The sequence below is a fragment of the Pteropus medius genome, unplaced genomic scaffold (genome assembly GCF_902729225.1).
Source record: "Pteropus medius unplaced genomic scaffold, Ma_sr-lr_union100, whole genome shotgun sequence".
In the NCBI taxonomy this organism is placed as follows: domain Eukaryota; kingdom Metazoa; phylum Chordata; class Mammalia; order Chiroptera; family Pteropodidae; genus Pteropus; species Pteropus medius.
In genome coordinates, this window is record NW_024349803.1 from 26,380,508 (window position 1) to 26,395,759 (window position 15,252).

A 15,252-nucleotide genomic window follows, 5' to 3' on the forward strand; every position below is an offset into this window, starting at 1 on the left:
TGGCGGGGCAGACACCTGTGACGGGGGGCAGTCCAGCTTGAAAGCCTGCAGGCTCAGAGGCCTGAGGGAGCCACCTGGTCAGGTCACCTCGTGCGACCTCCACAGCAGCACACCCATGGGCTCAGGCCGGCACGCCCCCTCCCTGCGGAGACGAGGGACCCCTGAGCCCGCAGGGCCCCCACAAGCTGCAGACGCCGGAGCAAGGACTGGAACTCGGCTCCGTGCGGCCCTGAGCCCACACTCGGCCTCCCGAGCTCGCCGCGTCCACCCCCTTCACTGCCCGCACCCCAAAGGAAACTGAACAAGTCGTGACGCGGCCCGACTATAACCCTGGTGTCACGGGCTGTGCGGGGTCGTCACACCCCAGGAGACACCACGTCCGCCCCACGCCAGTTAGATGGCAATTCCCGTATCGTCTAGGCCCATCTCGTCAAAAAAAAAGAAAGAAAGAAAGAAAAAGGTATTAGTGAAATAACGAGCTCTGGGAAACTGAAGAAGCGAGTTACCCAACAGGCTGACGCGCTCGCTGATGGGATCCAGCTCCTGGCTCTCAGAGGGCAGGAAAGAGCCTGGGAGGCGGGGAGGGGACTCGTGTGTCCCATGTCCCTCTGTGCCTGGCTCTGAGCCGACACTCACTGTCACACAGGATCCGCGAGTGTCCAGGCCTCCGCGGGAGGTGTTGAGGGGTGACAGAATTTTCCTCTTCGAGGATAGAGGTCTTGAGTGTGACGCACAGCGACCCCTCACGTGGGCGGAAACCGAGTTACACAGAGCCACCGAGCCAGCCACCCCGCGGCGCCCGCACACCGCCACCCAGGGCCCGTTTCGGCCCTTTGCCGGGTGAGACTCAAGTGCTGGCCAGACTCAGGAAGGCAGTGACCTCAGCGTGCAGGTTCGCGGGAGCCCAGAGCGGGCGGACAGTGAAATGGCCAGCGGACATGGCGAGTAGAGCATCGCTGGTTGTGACGGGGGCAGCTGGGAGGCATCTGAGAAGCGGGGTGGCTGAGGGGCGTGCAGCGTGAACGAGGGAAACCCCAGTGCTCGCCACATGGGCATCAGAGGCGGGAGGGTCCTCCAGACACAGAAGCGTGGTCAGCGGGCAGCGAGGCACCGGGAGAGATGGCTCCCCCCGCAACGCGGCTCCCCTGCTTCTCGCTGGGTGGCCTCGGCAGCACGGCTGGTGACATTGCCCTGGGCTGTGCTGCGGAGTAACCACCGACTGTGATGCCTGTGGGGACATGGACACACACGAGCGACAGAACTAGAGGCTGAGACTGAGGCCCGTGTCTGTTCAAATATCTAGTTCGAGACCTCGCAAAGCATTTCCAACACACTGAAAATAACATTTTTAAAAATGAAAACCATTTGTTGGTTTGGTCATCCTTTCAGTGTTACGAAACTGAGCGTTTTTGGCGGCGGTGCTGATGACAAGGAATCAGTGCTGAGTGACGGCGTGCAAACGTGTCCGTGTCACTTCCTTCGAGAGTGACCTTCCAAGGTCAAAGAGGATGGAGCAAAACACTGATTCTGAAAAAGCATGAAATGCTGTGATTTCCAGTGGTTCTAGCAAATCGGCCCTTGAACTGAACTGTGAAAGAACATCTGTGGTCTGTGCAACGAGTCTGTTTAGAGCCCTCTGTGGAGCAAGGATGCCGAGCGGGGAGGGTGACGCGGTCCCATGGCGCCCTCCAGTGGCCGAGGCTGAGAGTTCAGCCAGTGAAGTTAAAAGTCCTGTTCCCAGCCGTGCTGTCTGAACCCATGAGCCCAAGGCTAGAACCAGAGGCTGTAGACCGGCCTCGTTTTGTGGGGTCTGGGGGGGAGGGGTGGCCCTAGGACGCCAGCCAGGAGGTATCGCCTGACGAGAGCGTCCCCGGCAAGTGTCCAGCTCCGGGTGTCCTGGTCAGGCTCCTGCATTTCCTTTCTGGCTCTCGGCCTTTGCCGGGGCCTCCAGAAGGTCTCTGGGTTCTGTCGGCCCTGGACCTGCCCCGGGCTGCCCGCCTCCAGTCACTGTGGGACGCCTACTACCTGGAAACTTTTCAGACAAGAACCACTCTAACATGACGAGACTGGACGAGCAGGCGAACCAGCTGTCTCCCCAGCCTCTCATCTCACCGCCCTGGGAGGACTGGGAGGTGGCCTCACGGGGCCTAAGGCAAAGAGGACCTTGTAGAAGAAACGCGAAGGCAGCCTGTCACTTCCGTGCTTCCCGTTCACATCTTACTAGTAAGCGGCTCCCGCGGCAGAGGGGGCTTCTCCAGGCTTAGCGTCCACGTTCCATGTGGTTACCTGGGGGCATGCTCTGTCACTCACCCCCGCACCACACCGGTGCCAGCGTCACAGCAAAAACACCGTTCATCCCGCGGGAGAGGGACACGGTGTCCAAGCTGTGAAGTGTCGTCTTTGCTGTCCCTTTTCTCCTCCGGCACCTGCGAATAGTTAGGGATTCTTTTAATAAAGGTTTTCGTCTGTTTACAATACGCGAAAAGCTTATTTTCATGCTCCTAAACTTTCAAGTTTTTAAAAAGACGTTATTGTTTTAATCACCTGTTGCCAAGTCATCTCCTTCTATCGGCTGCGCTGTCTGGAGCGTTTGGGGTGCCAAACGGGGGCAGGCCGAAGACTGATGGAAAGCAGCAGTTCCCAGCTGGGGAGTTTTGTCCCCAGCCCAGGGGAGCGTCTGGCAAGGGCTGCACCGGCCGTCAGAGCGGGGTGTCGGTGCCACTGCTCGCTGCGGCAGACAGCCCTGCGCCCCGGCGACCGCGCGGGCCCCTTCTGCGCTTTCCGTGTTCGCGGGCGTGGGCGTGCTCGCAGGCAGCGGCGCTTCTGTGGGGAGGGAGGACCGTGGGGCTCAGCGTGACTCCAGGGGTGTCCGTGCGCTTGCTGTCCGTGGTGCATCATGGGCCACGTGGCCGGAGTCTGGCTCAGAGACGCTGCCAGCCCCGGGCGCGTCCCCAGGTGTGGGAGCGGTTCCCACGGGGACGGTGCCTGCACGGGGCTTCCCGCTGGCCTGTCGTGCAGACTCATGCCGTGTGTAAAAACGCTGCCCCTGAAACCGGGCTTGGGGCGAGGCGCGGCACCCCAGCGACGGCTTTCCTGTGGGCAGACTGGGCTCTAAGTTTACCTGGCCAGGGGCTCGTCCACCTCCCTGCTCACTGGGTCATGCCACGAGCTCAGGAGACACGCCGGGGGGTGTGCCACAGGCAGACGGGGCACATCCCGGCTGAAAGCTAACAGAGAGAAGAGAACACTCTGAGCAAATGAAGTCCGAGCCTTTGTCAGCTCAAAACCTCTGCGGGTGGAGCTTTAGTAAGAACACGTGTGTTTAGATGAGGCCACGTCCCTCTCGGTGTCTCTCCCTGCTCAGGAGGACACGGTGGCCCCATGGTCCTGTGGCTCAGCCCAAGCCTCAGGCGGCACCGTGCTCTAAGGCCCAGCTCAGCCCGCATGTCTGGACCCCCCATGTCGTGGCAGCTCCGGCCCCACCAGACCACTTCCTGCCGCCTGGACGTGCTCTGTGCACCTGGGCTGCCCCCCAGCCCCTCCTCGCCCAAGCGGCTTCCCCAGCCCTTCTGGTCCCCGTGTGCTCACCTACAGCATGGCCCTGCCCACAGCCACCCAACGGGGCCGAGCAGGAGAGTCGGTGCCACCGTTCACTGGCACTAAGCTCTGAGCAAGCTGCGTGACCGGCAAACCTCAGCGTCCACACCTCTGCAGCGAGCGGGCCACCTGACTGCCAGCGGTCCCTTGTCCGTCGGCATGGAGTGCACAAGCACCACGTGGATAGGTCACAGCCAGCCTCCTGCAGTCACGCATGCATTTACACAAGCACCTGTTCCACCTGCACACGCACAGCACACACGCCATCAGGGCTCCCGCCCTGACGCCCCGCCCCCCACTCAGCTGCTCACCCCCACTTCTGACGCTCGAGCGCCTCAGCCTCAGATGTGCGGACAGCTCCACGGTGACCCCCGTCGTCTGCACGATCCGAACCCAGCTCCATCTCCAGGACCTGGCGGGCCTGGTCTCTGGGAAAGGGGCTGATCGTTCGCTTGTCTTTTTAATGATGACGGTGGTCTTCACCTTATGGTGTTACCACGAAGAGATGCGTGATCCCGAAGACAGCGTAAGGGATCAAACGTCTGGCAGACGGTGTCGTGAGGATGTGCTGTCTGCCCAGGGCGCTGGCTTGGCCTGCCACCCGCAGGAGACGGGGCACGCACGGCGCGAAGACTCCTGGTTTACTCGTCTCGGTAAATAGCGCAGCATCTGCTCTCCGCCTCCACAGTCACTGAGGGAGCCCCAAACGGCCATGTCCCCACCCAGCAAGTACTCCGGAGCGCCCAGTGGGGGCCGAGCGTTCCCAGGTGATTTCAGTGTGTGCTCGGCACAGCACCACCCAGCACCACCACCTGGCACCCCTGCCCGCTGCACCGCCTGCACCGCCGCCCCGACAGGTGGGGACTGTACGGGATAACACGGCCGGGCTCTTCCCACAGGCCGCGCTGAGCTGAGCGCCTTACCCGTGAGCCTTGTCGGCGTCAACGATCCCCAGGTGACTGCAGCTGCCGAGCTTGCAAGCCAGGGCGGTGCCGGTCGGTGAGAAGCCCCCGCCTCTGCTGGGGGGGTGTCGGCAGCCACAGCTCCCACGAGGGGCCGGACAAAAGAGGTGCAGCAGGCGTCCCTCAGGCAGGGGGTCCGTGGGGACGTCGGGGTCCGGCCGGAGCATGCGACCTCGTGCCCTCACTGCCTGGCACGGCCCCCTCCTGCCTCCAGAGGGGCCTGGTGTCACCGCACGGCTCTGTCGTCCTTAGCCGCCAACATGGCTGCAGGTAAGAGATGTTTCTCACGCTCCATCTCCTTTGCCTGGCACGACCCGGCCGCCCCGCGTCACTCTCTGCCCTCCGGGCGTGTCACTCTCTCTGATGCTTTCCAGCCAGAGACAAAAAAGCCCAGGTGCAGGACATGCTTGGCCGTGTGACACGCCCCGTCATGCGTTTGTTTGCTCCCGCCCCTCCCGGGGCCCACCCGCTGAGTGGGCATTCGCCCGCGTCCGGTCCGCGACGCGTGACCTGCCCTGTGAACACCGCAGCACGGGCCGGTGCGAGCACAGCCTCGTGTCCTTGGTCACGGGTGGGTGTGCCTGGCTTCGGCGGCTGTTGGCGAAGTTGACAGAGTGAGTGTCCTTGCTCGCAGCCTCCCGGTGGGCCAACGCCCGGTGGTGCCCTCTGCGACCTGCCAGCCTGCGGGCATGACTGACTCATTAGGGCTCGTCTCGTCCCCGCGGTGGCTGTGGGAGCTGAGCGCCTTTCCTCGTGTCCGTGCGCCCCCTTTGCTGTCAGCTGCGTCTGCCCAGTTTTCTCTTGGGTCACCTGCGTTTGCCCTTATTGGTCTGGGAAGGTCCTTTGTAGGTTCGGCATCCTGGTCCTTTCTCTAATCTATGTTCCGTGAGCATCTTCCTCCACTCGCTGGGCTGCAGTTCAGCCTCTATGAGGTAGTTTTTGGTAAATAGAAATTCTTTAACTGTTGTGCAAATCACTGTTTTGTGTTTTATACAAACACTTTTCCTGTTTGCTCAAGAAACCTACCTGCCAGGTCAGGAAGATAGCCCCGTTTTGTTTTCCTAAAAGCTTAATTGTGCGTCCTTCACATTTAGATCCACAATCAATCAGAAATCGATTTTCGTGCCTGGCGCGAAGTGCTGGTCAGGATCCCTCTCAGCCTACGGGTTTTCTTCTGCTTATTTGACCATCTCCACACGGAATTAATTAAGTCAAAACCCTCTCTTCCCGTCATTTTGTGTGAAGGATAGACACATGCAAAACAGAATCACATCCTATTTTCTTTGCATTTGGCGATGCCGTTTTTATGCACTTGACAGTTTCTTGTGGACCTCGTTCAAATGTGGATCTGCGTACCTTTTATAACCATGATACTGTGTTGGACAGCTGTGCAATCATAGGCCAGTTTGTCTTCCATTGTCAGGTGTCAGGTCGGTCCAGACCCTTCAGTGTCATGATCAGTGCTGCGAACGTGATCTCGAATGTGCAGTTTGCATGTTTATTAAGCTGGTTTCTTTCGATACAGTTGCGAGTCAGGCCGCTGGGTCAAAGGCCCCACATGGCAAGGCTCTGCGCAGCCACAGTGCGCTGCACCCGGGCGTCTCCCGAGCGGCTGCACTGCGCCTTGCGCTGCGGATTTTGTGCCTTCCAGCAGCGACCGAGAGGGGTCGGCTCCCTTCGCCTTCGCCCTACGCCTGCCGGCTATGGAAAGTGTCGCTCACAGGGCCCCCGGCTGCTTCCGACGGGGTCTGCCTTCAGTGGGGTAACGTCCCCTCGTTCTTTTTCCTGTGCTCATTGTGCAAAAGCTTATTCCTTGTTGGGAAGAAGAGCCTGGCTGGTCTAACGAGGCAGAGTGTCGGGGGCCTCTCTCAGGGACTGCTGGTGACATTCGGTGTTATTCTTTCCTTAACGACAAAGAACGCCGTCCACCGGGATCCCAAGTCGAGGAGGACATACTTGTCATTGTGTCCCAAGGACATGCCACTACTCGGCGTGCATGTGTGGCCCGGCGTGATGAGCAGGACACATGGCCGTCCCCGCTCTCCTGGAGCTCGGGCGATCCGGGCTGGCACACGGCCTGCGTGGGCTGCAGCGTGTGCCTTTCCTGGACATTTTCACTGTAAAGTGGGCTTTTTAGCCGAGGAAGAGGTGAAGGGAGCGAAAGCGAGTGCCCGGCCTGCTTTGCCGAGAGGCGTGGTACGTGCAGCATCGTCTCGCCCGTTTGTTTAGCATGAAAAGCTTCATCTAGTCTCAGTCACTGAGCCATCGCAATGACGATGACACTTCTCTCTCCCGTCTCGCTACCCTTTTACTTAAAACGCTGATAGGTGCTCACTGAGATGCGGACGCCCTCTGTAAAGGAGCACCGCGGACGCTGCCAGCATAGAACAGATTCGAAAGCGGCTGGATCTACAGTGCGTGTCTACCCTCCCCCCACTCATACTTCTATTGCCCCCTTGGTGGCTTTTTTCTCTTAGGTGACCTTTTCCCCTCGTGAGTTTGTGCCCAGCATGTTTTAACATAACCGTTGGTGGCCATTTGCTCGGAAGTGAAACCACTTTTGTGAGTACAGGTCGCTCTTCTGGGTGTGGGGCTGGCTTCGGTTGTAACTTCCCAGCCTCATCGCAGAGGTTAGAGGCGCCTTTCTCCAGCTCAGTGATCGCCTAGAACGGCACCTCTGAGAGTAGGTTTACGACACCCGGCATGGCCACCGTCTCGTCATACCTGGAGGTTTCTGAGCAAAGAGGGCGTTGGCCAAGAAGCTTTGCAGAACCAAGAAGCCATTTCCTCCCAGAACAAAGACCTGAGGGAAACACAATTCAGAAATGATGCAGGTGGACGGATGATGGGTGGATGATGGATGGACAGATGACAGGCGCATGACAGGTAGGTAGACAGATCGACAGGTAGATGCAGGGGTGGATAGGTGGACAGATGGAGCGTCGGGTTATAGCAGGCATCTTCAGTGGTATATTTCTTGTCAGCTGAGCATGTCACGACTTCCACTGGCTTTCTAGATAAAGTACAAACAGAAAAACTCATTCACTTGTTTGGGTATCTTTGCATTTATTTGTGTCTCTTTCAAATTTTTTTTCATCAGTGAACAGGTCTTTCGCTTCTTTATGTAAATCTAAGTATTTCATTCTTTTTAATGCAGTTGTAGATGGGACTGTTTTCTTAATTTCTTTCTGAGAGTTTCTTAGTTTGTAGAAATGCAACTGATTTTTGTATATTGATCTAGTATCGTGTAACTTTGCTAAATTCATTTCTTACTTCAAAGAGGTTTTTGGTGGAATCTTTAGGGTTTTCTGTAAATAATATCATGTCGTCTCCAAACAGAGACAGGTTTCTATCTTCTGTTTCGATGGAGATACTGTTCATTTTCTTTTCTTGCCCACTGCTCCCTCTAGGACTTCCAACACTCTGTTGGATAGACATGGCGAGTGGACAAGGCTGCCGGTCCCTCTCGGTTACAAGGTGCCTGGAATAGTGGCAGCCTGGCACCTAGTGGATTCTCAATAAATGCTTGTAGAATTGAATGAAATAAGGATGCAGGGGAATCAAAAGTCTCAAAAGTTCTTTCAAACTTTAAGCACAAGATGAATTTTTCAGTTCATTCTATCAAAGATATTTTTTAAATGAATGTGCAAACCTAGAATTTAAATCAGAGCCCTGAAATTCTAGATTTTCAACCCTGGGCCTGGGTGAGACACCCATGGGTGGTGGGATCTGCCCACTGCTTTCATGAGAGCAGCCATCCATGTGGGTGCTAGGGTCCCTCTGTCTTCCATCCCCGAATGTCTGGCTTGAGGCTCTTGGTCTCTCAGACGCTCAGGTGGGAGGCCCTCCCTACTCCCCACCTGGTTTCTGCCTCTGAGCCCTGGCCAAGTTTCGTCCTGAGGCGCATTTTCCATGTGCATTTGTCGCTTGTCAGCGTAGCCCAGCTGATCACGCTCATGTCGGCTGCATCTCGGCCTGGAGCCTGTCCCTGTCATGCCGCAAGCCTGCTTTGGATGTGAGTCTCAACAGTGAAATACCTAGACGCAGCCAGAACACAATGCGTGTAAGCAAGACTGTCCAGATTCACCATCAGCTGCAAAATTTCCAGCATTTTCCCTCTGGAACTGCACACCCAGAGCCTTCTGCTGTGAAAGCGCCCCACGTGAGCTGGTGACAATCTCCATCATTTAAAGACCTCCTGCACTGCTCCCCACTTGTGGGTGGCATCCTGCTCGCTGTCACCCGGGTGATGGCTGTGTTCCAGCACATGCCCGCCAGTCTGTGACCTCAGCGGGGGCAGAGTCATCTTCTTTTCGTAGGCGTCCGGGAGAAAGTGTGCGGGCTGCGGCTGGCACGTGGCCAGGCGGGAGGCGTGACCCGGAGGGGACACACCGTGCGTCGTGGGTCGGCTCACTGCTGACAAGCCGTTCATTGTGTTCGTCTCATTCAGTCTTGACGCTTCTCCCTGAGGGCTCATCCGGCCTTGCTCAACTAACCGGTTTCGTAGATGAGCTTGAGCGCCAGAGCCTCGGCGGTTCCGGTTTCAACCGTCGTTCTCTGCGGTTCCTGACGAGGACAAGTGAGAGTGACAGACGACTTGCATGTGTCGGATTCCCAGGACAGATGCGGGTTAGAAGGGAGACGTTACCCCGCACCGCACCGGCCCGAGTCTAGTCCAGCTCGGAGGAAGGGGACGGGAGGGGGAGGGAGCTCGTTGCCACAGGGAAAGCCGCCGCCTCCGGTCAGGGCTGGATGAGAACGTGTGACGACAGTCCAGGCGGCAGCTCTGCAGCAGCGGACGCCGAGGCTCTGTGCTTGGAACGAGAGGCCGGGACCCGGGTGGCGGGCTCGGGGCCCGTTTCTGCTCACGCGGCAGCCGTCAGCGGCGGGTACGCTGGGGGTCTCCTTACGGAATAATTCAGTTTATACCAGTGGTGTCGACAATAAAGCCGAGGTGATTTGGTGGCAACTGGGTTGGGCCATGGGGCATGCACACCGAGCGGTACAGGCGGGTGGGGGTCTGCACCCCGGTGAGGATTCGGGGGTGGGCGGCCCAGCGCCGGCAGGATGAGTCCCTGCTCGCCGGGACTTACGCTGTGGTGTGGCCCCGATTCTGTATGGCTTCCTGTTCCACAGCGGCTGCCGGGGTACAGCCTTTGTGTCTGCCTTCCAGGCAGGAGGCAGAGGGGAAAGCAAGTCTCTTTAGCTGCCCTAAGCCTCAGTCCCCACCCTTAAAGTGGGAAGAATGCCACTTCCTCCTTCTACGTGATCACGAGGGCCGAGGGGGGACTCAGCGATGCCAGCCACTGCTGCCACCTGTGCTGGCGTCTCGGGGGACGGTGTCGGGGTTCTGAGGAGCCAAGCCAGTGGAGGGGAGCCCGGAGAGAGAAGGGCAGGGGACGGGCCTCTCCGCTGCAGGGATCTGGCTGCTACGGCCCTGGGAGCAGCGAGCAGGCTGGAGGCCGGGGGCCGCCCGGGGTGCAGGTCACCCTCGCTCATGTGACTGGAGCCCGGAGGCTGCAGACGCAGGCCGGCTTTGTATGTCGTGCCTGGAGATTCGCAGCCGATCTCAGCCTGCGCCACAGCCGAAAGCCGCCTCCACGGCCCCTGCCGACACCAGGCCCTGAGCTGCCGCCGTGCAAATGCCCACGTGGACAAAAGCCCAGCGCGGCTGTAGGGTCTCGGGGGCGCCATCCCCACTAGGAAGCGAGGGCCAGAGAGCGCTTTGTGTCCAAGGCCATGAAATAACGCTTCATGCCAGAACAGGCCCGAGTCCAGTGACAGGGACACTGGTCAGCTGGCAAAAGTCATTGCCAGCGGTTCTCGTTATTGCGAGGAAATGAAAGATTTGGGGCCATCCACACACTCATCTATGTAACAGAATCTTGAAAACACTAAGACAGCACTTGCTTGGTTTGTGCGAAGTGCCTTTCACGCATCATCTCATCGACCGGTCGTGACATAAGGGAGCAGGCCCAGTGAGTCCCCATTCCTAAGATGAAGAGAAAGAGGCTCAGAGAGGGTCGATGACGTCCCACGAGTCACGCAGCTGCTTGTAGGCCCATTCTCATAACCGCTGAGGTGTGCCACCTCCAAGCACAGCAGCTTCCGTGGAGGGGACGTGGCCTTCACATGCGCCGAGGCTGCTTGCTGTCACATCTCCACGGGGCTGTGACAGAAGAGGAGACGGAAGCTCGGGGCCGCACAGTGAAACACCTGAACTCAAAAGCCAGACAGCCAAAGTCACAGGCACCCGAACCTCACAGAGCCCTGGCCGCTCGCCTGTCCCCCGCACAGCACCCTGTCACTGTAAGAAGGTGTCCATCGCGGGAGTCGCCAGCACCGCTCACGGCCCCCACGCAGCTGACGGAGGGCTGGCGGACTCCCTGGACAGCCCTCAGCCTCTGCCCACACCGGAGTCCCACCCACGCATGTGGTTTTGGGGGGCCGGCTGGAATGCCAGCTGGCCACATGGAGGTGGACAGCGGATCCCTCAAGGACAAACAGCAGGGTCTCGTCCCAGCGCTGATGGAGGTAGAGCACGAGCAAGTTACACGTCATCCAAGCCACTGGGATTCGGGGCGCTTAAGTCAAAAACCCATAAGCATCCTGACACAGAACCAGACCCCGTGGGGCTTTGCAAGCCTCTCAGGGGACTGGCACGTGTCAGGGCTCTCCCCCAGTGTGACCGCGAACGGGCTGGGAAGCTCAAACAGGACATCACTGAAGACACGGTGGTAGATGTGGAAGGGACAGTGGGCATATGTCAGAGATGGGGGCCCCTCCTGGTGAATCTTGCACTTTTCAGAAGAGTGTTTGTGGCCCCCATCCCCCTGTGGGTGAACAGAGCTGGCTGTGGGCTGTGCAGCGGCAGCCCTGCTCCCCTGCCTCAGCCGTGACTGGATGTAGAGCTCGCGCATGTGTGATGTGTGACACGGAGCATGTCGGTGATGGCCTGCCTCAGTCCTCACATCCGTAAATGGGTAAATGGGTAAGTGAGGAAAATGGAGCTTTCTTCACCTTTTCTCTGGTCCTTCTTCCTGATAAACTCTCACACACGCGGACACAAAATCGTCCTCGTTCAGTTTCCAATGATGCTGACTCCTCCGCACACACATACACACACCCAGAGGGTCTCGGGCTAGACAATGCCTGAGTTTTCTTCCAGCTAAAGAGACGTGTCCCTTGGCAGGAAGAATAGGGCACCTTGTCCCTGCTGGAGGTCCTAGCGTCCCCCGGGACTTGGCAGTGGCCAATGGCGCCCGTAGGTTTGGTCCTGGCGTTGAATGCGGAACAGTCCCCTGCCCTCACACTCCGGCGTGGCTGATCAGAGACCCACGCACATTTTCTCTCTGGCTTGAGAATTTCTCGGTCTGGCTTCATTCAGGGCGCTGGGGTTCGGCGACCTTTGTCCTCCGGCTTCGTAACCCAAACCGTTGTCAGAGCTCACGGCCGTGCGGCGCCCTCTCCATGCCCACGAGGGCAGCTCCCAGGCAGTCTTGGAGAGAATCTTACTCTATGGGGTCAACTCTGGCCCATAACATTGAAGACCCATCCAGACAGGCCTTCGATGCCTTTTCCAAAGCAGGCGCTGTACTTCTTGTGGGCCAGGCCCAAGAGGTCGCGGGCAGGCCTTGAACGCAGCGAAGTCCCCTCCCGGGGGCCCAGACACCCCGCTTAGGCCACCCGCGTCGTCGCTGCCGCCATCAGCAGCACCTGTTACCTCTGTGCTCGCTAAGGCCAGGTCCCATACCATCACCGGGGTCCCGGTGCCTGGAGCTGCTTTCTCTGGGAACCCCCTGATGTGGCTGAATGAGAACAAAGCTTCTATTAGACAATCGTTCGGTGGGAACGAAATGTCTGTAAAGGGCAGGCCTGATGTTGTCTCGACGTGTAGAAACAAATCTTTGTGTGAAACAACAGAAAAACGCAGCGTTAAATTACATCAGGACACAGGCCCAAGGATGTGTGAGGAGCTGCGCACAACCAAACAGGAAAGCCAGCAAGAGGAAGCTGCTTAGCAGCTTAAGTGTGTTGATCCAAGCGAGGTGGCTACACCTCGAGATGCTCCAAATCCCCAGAAGTCATCTGATCCTTCCAGCGTCCTGCCGAGGTACAGTCAGCCGGAGAGACCATCTGTTCTGTCTTTACTCACGTCCTTCAAATGTGTGCTCGCAACAGCAAACAGCGTGCAGGCGGGCCCCTGCACGATGGGGGGGACCCCATGCACGACGTTTACGGGCCCTGTCTGTGACATCGGGGACCCCCGTGCGTGACATCGGGGACCCCCGTGCGTGATGTAGGGGGGACCCCATGCGCGATGTTGGCAGACCCCAAGCGTGATGTAAGGGGAACCCTTGTGTGTGATGTCTGTGGACCCACGTGCATGATGTCCGCAGGTCCCCAGTGTGTGATGTTTGCAAGGTCCTGAGGGACTGCCAAGTGAGGAAGCAGCTCCCCCAAGCTGACGTGCGGGCTGGTCACATCTGAGTCACAGAGGGTGCTCTAGGAGCACACAGTCCCAAGTCCTGCCCCATGGCGATAGTCAGAATTCCAGAGGTCAGAGTCAAAACCTTTATTTTAACCAGTGTCATCAAATGAAGCTAATCCAGAGCAGATTTGGGTCCCACCTAAGCCGGACCTCGGCTGCATGGGACAGCCAGCCAATCCCAGTGGGCTGAAAGTGAGGAGGGACCCGTCCACGCTGGGAGGAACAGTCTGCGGGGGCCGCGGCTCAGGCTCGGCTAGGCCCCAGCGCTGGGCAGGGTCACGGGGATGCAGACGGAGCAGCCTCCAGCTGCCCACGGTTTTTTAATAGGGCGCGGACCGCAGGAGGCAGCGCTGAGCCGTCGTGGTGGCAGCTATATTATTAATGATACCAGCCGTGGCCGGTCCGCAGTCCATCTGGGACTGGCTCTGCTCGAGCACCAGGCTCCCACCCCACCTGTCCCGGCAGCTCCTCCCCTACCCGCTTTCCCTTCTCCGCACGTGTCCGCCCCTCCTAAGGTGTGCGTGTTCATTGTCTTGGCAGAGGCTGGCCGGCAGAGCAGAGGCTTTGTCCCGGGGCGTCCAGGAGAGCATGAGGCATTTCGCAGGTGGGCAGGGAGACAAGCTGGCTGCTGGATGGCCTGTGCGATGCCTGCAGAAGAGGCAGGGCTGTGCGTCAGACGCTCCACGTGGCACGTGGCGGGCGGAAGGCCTGACACCGATGAGCCGCCTACTATGTGGCCGTCACATTCCGTGGGGACGCTGACGAGTGACTGAGTGGGGTCAGTCCGCTCTTCCCCTCCGGTGGGCCTGTAACGCGCTCCTGGGTCCCAGCGGCACGTCCCACCACGCCACGGGCACACGCAGCGGGCCCCGAAGTCACGTGGCGGGCGGGGTCACGCACCACGCCACGGGCACACGCAGCGGGCCCCGAAGTCACGTGGGGGGCGGGGTCACGCGCCCCTAGAAGCCGCCGCAGACCCTGAGCCGCGCTCTTGCAGCCGGGGCCGCGGTTCTTCCTCCAGCGGGCGGCGGCTTGGCCGAGCGTCAGGAGCGTCCACTTTGGTTCGAGCTGACCCTGCGCCAAAGCTGTGACGCAACCCCGCGCCGTCGCGACGTGTAGCGCTGGGGTGCGTAAGCGTCGGCGTGCTTCCCGGCGGGTGACGTTTCACGGCGTGGGGGTTTCCCGGGGTCTGCGATTCAAGGCGGAGAAGGTGAGCGTCTCCCCGAGTCCCCCGGGGCTGTGCCAGGGACGAGAGCTTGGCATCCTGTGTCACCTGTTCCCTTTGTCGCGGCCTCGCCTCTCCCCTCCGGGCCCCTCCGCCTTCTCCGCCTTCTCTGCCGCACGTAGAGCTGAGATAGTGCGAGTTAGGTGTGCGGCTTAGAGGCTCAAAAGCAGTGACAGGACTGTCTGCCCAGAACGTTGTCGCGATGGAAGGACATCCGCGCAAACCTGTCACTTTACATGAGGAAAGAGGAAATGACCCGTCCGGGCCCAGCGGGCTGAGGAGCCCAGTGCGGGAAGCAACCGGGTGGCTCCTGGCCCCGCCTTGCACGGCGCCTCACGCAGCATCGTCACCGCGCCCCCCTCCCCACTCCGGACCGCCCCTGCGGGGCTGCAGCTGCCGGAGCCCCTTTCTGCCAGCTCAGGTCTGGTCAGGTGGTGGAGGCCGGATTTGCAGCAGCCTCCGGACCTGACTGCGACTGCGCTCTGTGGGGGGCTCACGTGGGCCCTCCCGGGCCTCGCGGTCATTCTCGCGGGGAGCGTCATCGTGAAGCCCTGGCATGGGGACGGTGACAACTGGGCTCCCGTCTCTCCTTTCTGAGTCGGGTGGGGTGGGCACGTCAGCCTCGCCCAGAGGTCGGGGACCGGCCAGGCAGGCCGAGGAGGGCCGGGGCGTTCTGGTACCCGGGGTGCGCGTGCAGTGCCCGACTGTCGCTGCCCCCGTGTGGCCCCGGCCACCTCATGTTGTACTTTCACCCTGCGGGGGTTCTGATGGGCTGAGACGTGACCCAGAACAGCACTGCGCTGCCGGAGAGCCAGCCGGTTCCAGAAACGTGGGCCCCCGGCACGGCCGTCCCCACTCGGCGCTCTGAGTGCGGCCACTGGGCCGGTTTCCAGCGATCAGCTCTGGTCTGACACTGCCCCCGGGCCTCAGCCCCTGGCCCGCCACTCACTGCCCACGTGCCGCACACACACTCACAC

At 59.7% G+C, this 15,252-nt stretch overlaps 1 long non-coding RNA gene across 1 annotated transcript in view; it reads right to left on the minus strand.

Moving 5' to 3' along the window:
- Positions 1-519: 519 nt before the first annotated feature.
- Positions 520-15,252, minus strand: part of LOC120582448 (uncharacterized) — a 27,040-nt gene continuing 12,307 nt past the window's right edge. Inside the window, exon 3 of the long non-coding RNA XR_005647577.1 lies at positions 520-2,426. This is a non-coding gene — a long non-coding RNA (uncharacterized LOC120582448). The remainder of the gene's footprint in view (positions 2,427-15,252) is intronic.